The 9,424-nt window shown below is 46.5% G+C and overlaps 1 pseudogene; it reads right to left on the reverse strand.

Moving 5' to 3' along the window:
- Positions 1-1,366: 1,366 nt before the first annotated feature.
- Positions 1,367-1,581, reverse strand: LOC136573878 (U2 spliceosomal RNA; annotated as a pseudogene).
- Between the last annotated feature and the right edge of the window lie 7,843 nt (positions 1,582-9,424).

Raw genomic sequence — 9,424 nt, forward strand, 5'->3', positions numbered from 1 at the left:
TCCGGAATTGTTGTTTCTCTTTACGATTGTGGTTTAAACGTGTTACTCACATGTCCCTGTCTGTAACCACTTGGTAAATAGGGGTGAGCTCCGGGCATCTATCCATATCGCCCAGGTGTGATACAATTTATCATAGCCTGACGGCTCATCTAGAAGCCTCATTCTCTCCATACGCTCTATTTCGTGGATCATTGTTATTTTTAGTGGAGTGCATTTTTTATGCAGCACACAAGGGGGAGACAGCGGCCTACCAAAATCTAGTTGGCTGCTGCTGTGGCTTTCTTTTTTTAAAAAAAAGGTAGGTTCCGTTCTTCCATGGTGAGGAATAGGCAGGGAGGTTCCGTTTTTGCCAGCTGGGGAATGCTTATAGGCAAGGCCTTATCCCTGGTGGTGCGTGTAACGTCAGACCACGTTTTAGACATGCAGCAGCAGCATTCAGTCAGTGGCTGACAAACGAGCTCTATGCAAATTTACATTAAACAGACACATTTCTTTCTTCACTGTATTGACTGCGGTCTGTAATCGAGCGGTTGAACTGTTTCTGTGTCCATGCATTGAATAAAGCAATACATCCTTGTAAAGTAGACGTCCGTTCGTTGGAGTTCTTTGCTCCCCGAGTGTTGCTCCATCTCTAAACGTTGGCCTGGATCTTCATGGACGAATACTGCCCATCCCACGTGGAGCGTGTATCTCAGCCCGCGTGGAGTGCTGCAGTCCAATGAGGTATTCCGTGCTACATAGCAAGCCTTGGGCCTGTGTGATTGGGGGTCCGCTGCTGTCTGTCCACTCTGAAGCGCGCATCCGGGGCCGGACGCTTTTCGACTACCAGCGACTGCAGGTCACACACACAGGCTGGTTGGAATGGCCTAGCATTATCCTGATCCGGAGGTGTAACTTGAAGCTGCGGGGCCCCAGTACAAAGTCTGGAACTGGGCCCCCAAACTATAAAGCTTCATTGATAGCATTGGTTTACAATGTGGGGAAGAGAGACTTTATGGGCCCCCTGGGGCTCCGGGCCCCCCGCACATACACCCATGACCCGAATACGTGGAGCATACAGAGGCAGGCTGCCAGGATACGCTGTGCCTGCCCGATGTTTCCAACTTGGCTATTAGCGCAGCGGTAGGTACGAACTATAGAGTGCGGCTGCCATATGAACTGGTGTGTGTGTTGTTTTGCTTCCAGTTGTACCTGTGCTGTGCACACTCTGGCAGACGCAGCTGCTCAGTGGATACAATGTTGCGAGCAGACGGGCTGAGTGTCAATCTAAGTGCTTGGGTGGTGGTAGCAGCAGCCGCCGCCACAGCTGCGCTGCACCTCTTGCTCGTCGGTTTTGTTTTTCTGCTTTTGGAAACTGTTGTAGGAAAGGGGGTGCACCGGTCCTGGAGGTACTGCAATACCAGGTCAATGCGTGGAGTGGATAGAGCAAGCTCTTTTTCCAGCTCCCTGTTCTAAAAATCCATTTAATATATGGTCCCCAGATAGGGGACGTATCAGATATTAAACTGATAAGAACAGATTTTTTTTTTTTAAGTTAACATCCCCAACTAGTGGGGTGACTTTATTTCACCAAAAAGAGTTTACAATTTTTGACAAAACCAAATTTTGCATGAACATTTTAAAACATAAAAAATGCTCTTAAAAACTCTTTACAGTAAAATTACATACATATAAAATGGGCACTTGGTGGCATCACAATATGGAACTCCATTCCCTTAAAAGCCATTTTCTGGATAAAATAGGAAAGTTTTTCTTATCTATTATAAAATAATCGTACATCTCGCTAAGACAAATAGATAAAACATCCTGCACCGATAAAACCTCATGTTTGAATAATAAAATATTCCGGGCCTTCCATAGAGCTGCCTTCACGCAGTTGATAATCTTCCATGCCATTATCTTCTCGGTCCATGTGGGGCACTCCAGACATCCATACAGCACGGTCTCCATCTTTATTCCTTTGTTCCGGGTGATTTTGTGTAGAAGAGGGCTTATTTTAGTCCATATGATTTTAGTAAAAAAACAAGTCCACATAAGATGTTGCACGGTCTCTTCTTCTTGGCATCCTGGTCTTGGGCAGGCGGCAGAGTTGGTCAGCCCTCTTCGATGCTGGAATGCCCGGCATGGAAGACACTCGTGAACGCAGCTCCAGGCAAGGTCCTTCTGTGGGTTAAAAAGAGAGTTGTCATTTACCATTTTCCATATTTCTTTTGTTCTCTCTTCGTTAAAATTACTTGCAGGAGCCATAAAACCACTTTCCTTAAAATCTTTGTATGCTTTCTTACTATTTAAAAGGTATTGCACCGTCTTCCCGCTAAAATTATATAAAATCACAATTTTCTCTAAAATTCGATATTCATCCGGCAGGTTAAAAGAATAGGGGGAATTTAAAACTGTGGAAAACCACCCATTTCTGCGCATAAAATAACCTGTGTTGTAGCGGATAAAATATGACCAATAGTGATTTTTAAAAACAGCGCTAAGACACATGCTAAAAAACTTAGTTAAAAGAAAAGCCTTAAAATCAGGGAAATCCTTTCCCCCCATGGGTTTGGGTTTTAAAACTATCTCTCTCCTAAGCTTTTCCATTTTGGAGTTCCATAAGAAGGTGAAGCATGCCTTTGTTATCTTCTTTAGCAGCCGTTCTGGAGGGGGAAACACCAAACTAAGATATAATAAAATAGGTAAGATAATCATCTTTGTAATTAAAACCTTCCCCTCCAGCGTCAGCTGCCGCATGCTCCACATACATAGCTTTTTGTTTATTTTTTGTGCCACCAAGTCCCAACTGGTAAAACCGTTGTTGGACTCATTAAAGGAGACCCCTAAAATCTGCACGGAATCAGAAACCGGTACAGGAATGTCCGATAAAAGCATGTCTCCAATATTTAAAATGTTGCTTTTACTAAAATTCACTTTAAAACCGGAGGAGCAGCAAAAATACTGAATTTGTTTCATGGTTTTTTGAATTGAGAGGGTGTCCCTGCAGAGCACCGCGACATCATCCATGTACCCCACTGCTTTAGCCTCAATACCCCCCCCCCACCCGGAAGGGGGGTTCCTCGGATCTGTTTATCAGCTCGTAATACACATAAAAGAGGCTCCAGTGCACAGATAAAAAGTAGTGGGGACAAGGGACACCCCTGCTTCACCCCGGATTTTAAAAGGACATCCTGCGTCTTAAAACCGTTCACTAAAATCTTACTCGTGCAGTTTTCATAAAAGGCTCTTAGAGACAGTAAAAAGCCTTCTGGTATACCCATCTTCTCTAAAACCTTAAAAAGATAAAAATGCGACACTCTGTCAAAGGCCTTCTCAAAGTCTATAGATAAAATGGCAATTTTACCATGCCTTGACTTTGTGTCGCTAATACAGTCTTTTAAAAGGTTTAAATTATCATGTATGGCCCTCCCAGGGACGCCACAGACTTGATTTGGATGTATGATCTTGTGTATTATATTTTTGAGTCTGTTGGCGCATATTTTAGCCATGATCTTGTAATCAGCATTTAGAAGGGTGATGGGTCTCCAGTTCCTGATATCTGTGTTGTCACCTTTTTTGTATAATAGAGACACCTCACCCTTCCGCCATGACCCTGGGAGGCTCTTGGAATTAAAAACTTCTGTAAAAAGAGAATAAAAATCCTCTTTTAAAATTCCATAAAACGTGATATAAAACTCGATGGGTATACCGTCCGGACCAGGCACCTTGCCTGGTTTAAAACTACGGATGGTATCTAAAATTTCCTGCTCCGAGATATCCCGCAATAAAAAACTCTGTGAGACAGGATCTAAAACATCCGTGATCTCCTCTAATGAGTCCTCCATAAAACTTATATCCACACTTTTAGTGTTAAAAAGATCCGCATAAAAACCATGTACCTTTCCTAAAAGACCCTGTACATCTGTGACTCCATCAAGGTTATTTAAAACGCATTTTTTCTCTGTGGCTTTCTTAAAAAAATACCTGGAGCAGGTCTCGTTCTCCTCAAGGTGTTTAACTCGGGAACGGAAAATAATTTCTTTGCCCTTCTGCTCCAGGCATTTGGCAATATCTTTTTTTATATCTAAAATCTCTTTTGTCACTTCAATGTCATGCTCTCTCATCTTGTACAGGGTCTGCAGACGGGTGTTTAAATCAGAATAAAAGGCCCGTTTCTCTTTGGCTTTAGAGATCCCAACCCTGATAAAATAGTCCTTAATCTTGATTTTCATCTTTTCCCACCACTGGCTGGTGGGAATGTTGGGATCTCTTACCCGTCTGCACTCTTTAAAAAAGGCAATAAAATCCGATAAAACCTGCGGATCTTGTAGAAGGGACACGTTCATCTTCCAGGCATTTCTGGTTCTCCTTCTTGCTCCAAGGTTTGCTTTAAAAAATAAAACCTTGTGGTCAGAGAATGTATTGGTAAAAACATCAGATCTAAAAGGTTGTACCTGGTGAGAGCAGAAGATAAAATCAATCCTGGAGCTGCAGGTGGTGTTGCTCCAGGTCACGCCGGCCTCTTCAGGTAAAAGCGGGTTGCATGTTTTAAAAACATCCGTAAGCAGGTGATCTGTTACGATGTTCTTCAGCATGTTTGAGGTTTTGTCATAGTTCCTGCTTACGGAGTTAGAGAACCGGCGTTCCCCCCTTAAAACACAATTAAAATCACCAGCTAAAATAAGGGGATAAGAATCGTTAATAAAAAGGGGTAAAATCTCCAACATTTCTGCTCTCACCTTCTTTTCTGGAGAACCATAAAAATTTAAAAACTGACATTTAATACCGTTGATAAAAGCTCTGACCAATAAAATTCTGCCTGGTAAAATTTCATAAAAATTTTCAATAAAAACGTTCCCTTTAAAAAGAATGGCGACCCCTGCTGATCTGGACTCGTTAGATCCAGACCAGACTGATGGCCCATGTACCCAATCCTTCTAATACTTTTTATATTGGGATTTGTGCGGGATGCCGCATTCCTGCAGGAAGAAAACGGAAGCAGCAAAAATGGTGAGGTAGTTAAACAGGGCAGCCCGTCTCACTTTACTCTCGAGGCTTCTTACATTAAAAGTGAGACATGAAAGGTCTGCCATCATTGAGTGTGTGAAGGGATGGTGGTGTACACACCCGCGGTGTTCAACTTAAAACCCACACTCTCCGGCTAAACCAGAGACCCCGCTGGAGCTCTCATACCCCCCCGCATCCGAATCCACGGTGAACAACGATGATGCTGGAGAGGAACTCCCATCACTCAGCTGACCCCCCAGGGCACCCGAGGCAGGAATGTCTGATAAGTCCCAGATGGACGACATGGGTAGCGTCTCAACCCCGGGGGTCGGCAAGTCGGCCTTCTGCTGCTCTCGTTTCCCCTGTGCAGGGGTGGGTACTTGGCTCCTGGCCACCACCTCGGAGGTTGCCCTTGGGTCCCCCACCTGGCTGGGAGGGGGAGGGGCACTGGTGGATGGCACCTTAGGGGGACCGTCCGGTTTCACTGCGTCAGCAGTTACTTCCTTAGGTCCCCCCCGTACCACCTCCGAGTACAGGGTGGCCTTTGAGCCTTTCCGCCTTTTTGTTGCCGCTGCGTCTCCCCCGGGGTCTTCTGCCTCGGGTACCTCCGCAGCCGGCGTCTCCTGCGGGCCAGGAACGGCTTCATTTGGCCTCCCCTCTGACCCAGGCTCCTGGGGATGGGAGTCCATCGGCCGTTCGGCAGCCCTCCTCTTGCTACGCCGCTGCTCTTTTGCTTTACCTTCCTCATTTTGGGGGGGTCTGCTGGTGGTATCCATATCCTCCGGTTCCTCTCCTTGGGGGGGTGCGGTTTGGTCTTCTGGTTTCCTTGGCTGCCCTCGCTGCTCCGTATTTCGTGCCCTATGGCGACACTCAAAAGAAAGATGACCAACTCTGCCGCATAGATCGCATTTTTTTGCCATAGGACACTGGTTGGTCTCATGCTCTGAGCCACCACAATTCCTGCAGGTGACGCCGCAACTGTCTTTCTCATGGCCATATTTTCTACAGTTGCGGCAGTAGGCTGGCATTCCCGCAAAATAGAGGTCGCCACTCACGTTACCCAGTTTAAAACGAGCAGGCGGTAGTTTCAGACCCCCTGGGCACCCAGGGTCCTTAATACACGTGACCTGAAATCTCCACTTAGATGTCCAAATACCAAGCTCATTCATAATCTTTCCCATACACTTGACCGATTTGAAATAGCCACTCAGGAAAGCTTCCACTTCTTTTTGGTCAGCGTAGGGAGAATACATCTTAATCACTATGAGCTTGGTCACATCTAGGACGTGCTCAACCAACTGGACACCCTCAAGCCGTGGATCTTGTTTGGTAGGAATCGCATTGATCAAATCATGGAAAATACCTTTCTGGGTAAAGGTAACATCATAAGTCCTACGCTTGGGGTAGTCCTGTATCGCCAGTATCTCTCTCTTTTGTATATTGAATACGCCCATGAGCAAGTCCTCCACCACATAACGCAGGCCACGTGTACCCGCCGCTTCATCGGTAAAAACAACACGAATTGTATTTTGGATCCGGGCGTATGCCCGTATGGAGTCTGGGTCCGCACCCACGACTCCGTATGCGTAGCGCTTTACAACTCCGCAGTTGTAATTTTGTACTCCACACTTGGCACAAGTCCAAGAGGGCAAGGGGGATCGCAACTCGTTATCCCTAGGACTAGGCCCTCTCCCCAATAGCAGCAGGCGGGTTTAGCCCACCGAAGTGGGCGATCCCGCCAGGCCGAGGAGAGGGGTACCAGGGATACCCTCTGGCTAAGCTCTCCTGCACAAGTGCACTTGAACTTAGCCAAAAGGCCGAGAAGCGATAACCCGTAACGGGTTTCACCTGTAGCCCGGTCCGCCCAACTCCACTTCCAAGGCTTGAGGCAACACGCTCAGCCAGCACTCTGGGCGCACCCACAATGCACCCAGGCAGCTGGGAGAGCTTGTAAAACTTTCCATAGCCCCGCCCCACGCCTTCTCAACCGCGCCCAGCCTCACACCCTCAGTCCTTCCTCTTGCACCGTGCTCACGCATCCTAGGTTTGCAGAGCCTGCTGCTGCTGCAGAACTCGTCAGCTCCCTACAAAGGATGGTTAAGCCGGCGATGACACTAGAAGCAAGCACTAGTTTGTCTCTGAAGGTGCGTCGGTCGGTCGGTTGGAGGGATCTCTTCGGCCGGCCGCATTTCGAGTGGGGACGGATGGAAACTTTTTACCTAAAATAAGGGAAATTGGCTTCGGCCCCATAGGGCTTTATTGCCTTCCCCTGGGCCAGCATTAGTAGACCCTAGTAAGGAGAATATTAGAGCGGCATGGTCATCCGAAGAACTTAAAAACATACAGCAGGCCTTTTTTGCTCGCCCGCCATACATACATACATACATACATACATACATACACTACAGATTTTATATTTTTTTTACATATATACATTATATATATATACATACATACACACACACACATATACACACACACATACAATCTTAAATCTATCTTTAATCTATATCTACAAAATCTGTAATTTAGAAATAATCCATATCTATATTCTACATAATTAATAAAGATAGATAGATAGATAGATAGATAGACTCACATACATGCATACATACATACTGTATGTAATTGAGCCAGGTGTTTGGAAGGCTGACGATGTCACTCCTTTGTGATGTCATCAATTTAGAAGCATTAATAACGGGCTTGGCAGCCATTTCAGTCAGTCTCTGCTGCAGCTGGGAGACGGGAGATGGTCTTTATTTCCACCAAGAAGCTGCAGAACTACCGGTAACTGCATCATTTTTATTTTATTCAATATAGGTTTTATTGGTTTCATGGAGGGGGGGAAACTTTTGCCTTATCTCAAAGCAATGTAAAAATAACTTTGACAATGAAACTTAATAAATCAATTTCGAGTTGAACTATATCATGTTTGTCTGTGATATTTTATAAGGTCTACAAACAGGGGAATGAGGGGAGGGTAAGGGGGGGGGAGTGGTAAGGGAGGGTAGGTATCTATGGCACGGGAGAAAGAGAAAATAAAACAAAGGGGGGGGGGGCGGGCTCCGGAATTGTTGTTTCTCTTTACGATTGTGGTTTAAACGTGTTACTCACATGTCCCTGTCTGTAACCACTTGGTAAATAGGGGTGAGCTCCGGGCATCTATCCATATCGCCCAGGTGTGATACAATTTATCATAGCCTGACGGCTCATCTGGAAGCCTCATTCTCTCCATACGCTCTATTTCGTGGATCATTGTTATTTTTAGTGGAGTGCATTTTTTATGCAGCACACAAGGGGGAGACAGCGGCCTACCAAAATCTAGTTGGCTGCTGCTGTGGCTTTCTTTTTTTAAAAAAAAGGTAGGTTCCGTTCTTCCATGGTGAGGAATAGGCAGGGAGGTTCCGTTTTTGCCAGCTGGGGAATGCTTATAGGCAAGGCCTTATCCCTGGTGGTGCGTGTAACGTCAGACCACGTTTTAGACATGCAGCAGCAGCATTCAGTCAGTGGCTGACAAACGAGCTCCATGCAAGTTTACATTAAACAGACACATTTCTTTCTTTACTGTATTGACTGCGGTCTGTAATCGAGCGGTTGAACTGTTTCTGTGTCCATGCATTGAATAAAGCAATACATCCTTGTAAAGTAGACGTCCGTTCGTTGGAGTTCTTTGCTCCCCGAGTGTTGCTCCATCTCTAAACGTTGGCCTGGATCTTCATGGACGAATACTGCCCATCCCACGTGGAGCGTGTATCTCAGCCCGCGTGGAGTGCTGCAGTCCAATGAGGTATTCCGTGCTACATAGCAAGCCTTGGGCCTGTGTGATTGGGGGTCCGCTGCTGTCTGTCCACTCTGAAGCGCGCATCCGGGGCCGGCCGCTTTTCGACTACCAGCGACTGCAGGTCACACACACAGGCTGGTTGGAATGGCCTAGCATTATCCTGATTCGGAGATGTAACTTGAAGCTGCGGGGCCCCAGTACAAAGTCTGGAACTGGGCCCCCAAACTATAAAGCTTCATTGATAGCATTGGTTTACAATGTGGGGAAGAGAGACTTTATGGGCCCCCTGGGGCTCCGGGCCCCCTGCACATACACCCATGACCCGAATAGGTGGAGCATACAGACGCAGGCTGCCAGGATACGCTGTGCCTGCCCGATGTTTCCAACTTGGCTATTAGCGCAGCGGTAGGTACGAACTATAGAGTGCGGCTGCCATATGAACTGGTGTGTGTGTGTTGTTTTGCTTCCAGTTGTACCTGTGCTGTGCACACTCTGGCAGACGCAGCTGCTCAGTGGATACAATGTTGCGAGCAGACGGGCTGAGTGTCAATCAAAGTGCTTGGGTGGTGGTAGCAGCAGCCGCCGCCGCCACAGCTGCGCTGCACCTCTTGCTCGTCGGTTTTGTTTTTCTGCTTTTGGAAACTGTTGTAGGAA

This window comes from Eleutherodactylus coqui, chromosome 7, assembly GCF_035609145.1.
Source record: "Eleutherodactylus coqui strain aEleCoq1 chromosome 7, aEleCoq1.hap1, whole genome shotgun sequence".
In the NCBI taxonomy this organism is placed as follows: Eukaryota; Metazoa; Chordata; class Amphibia; order Anura; family Eleutherodactylidae; genus Eleutherodactylus; species Eleutherodactylus coqui.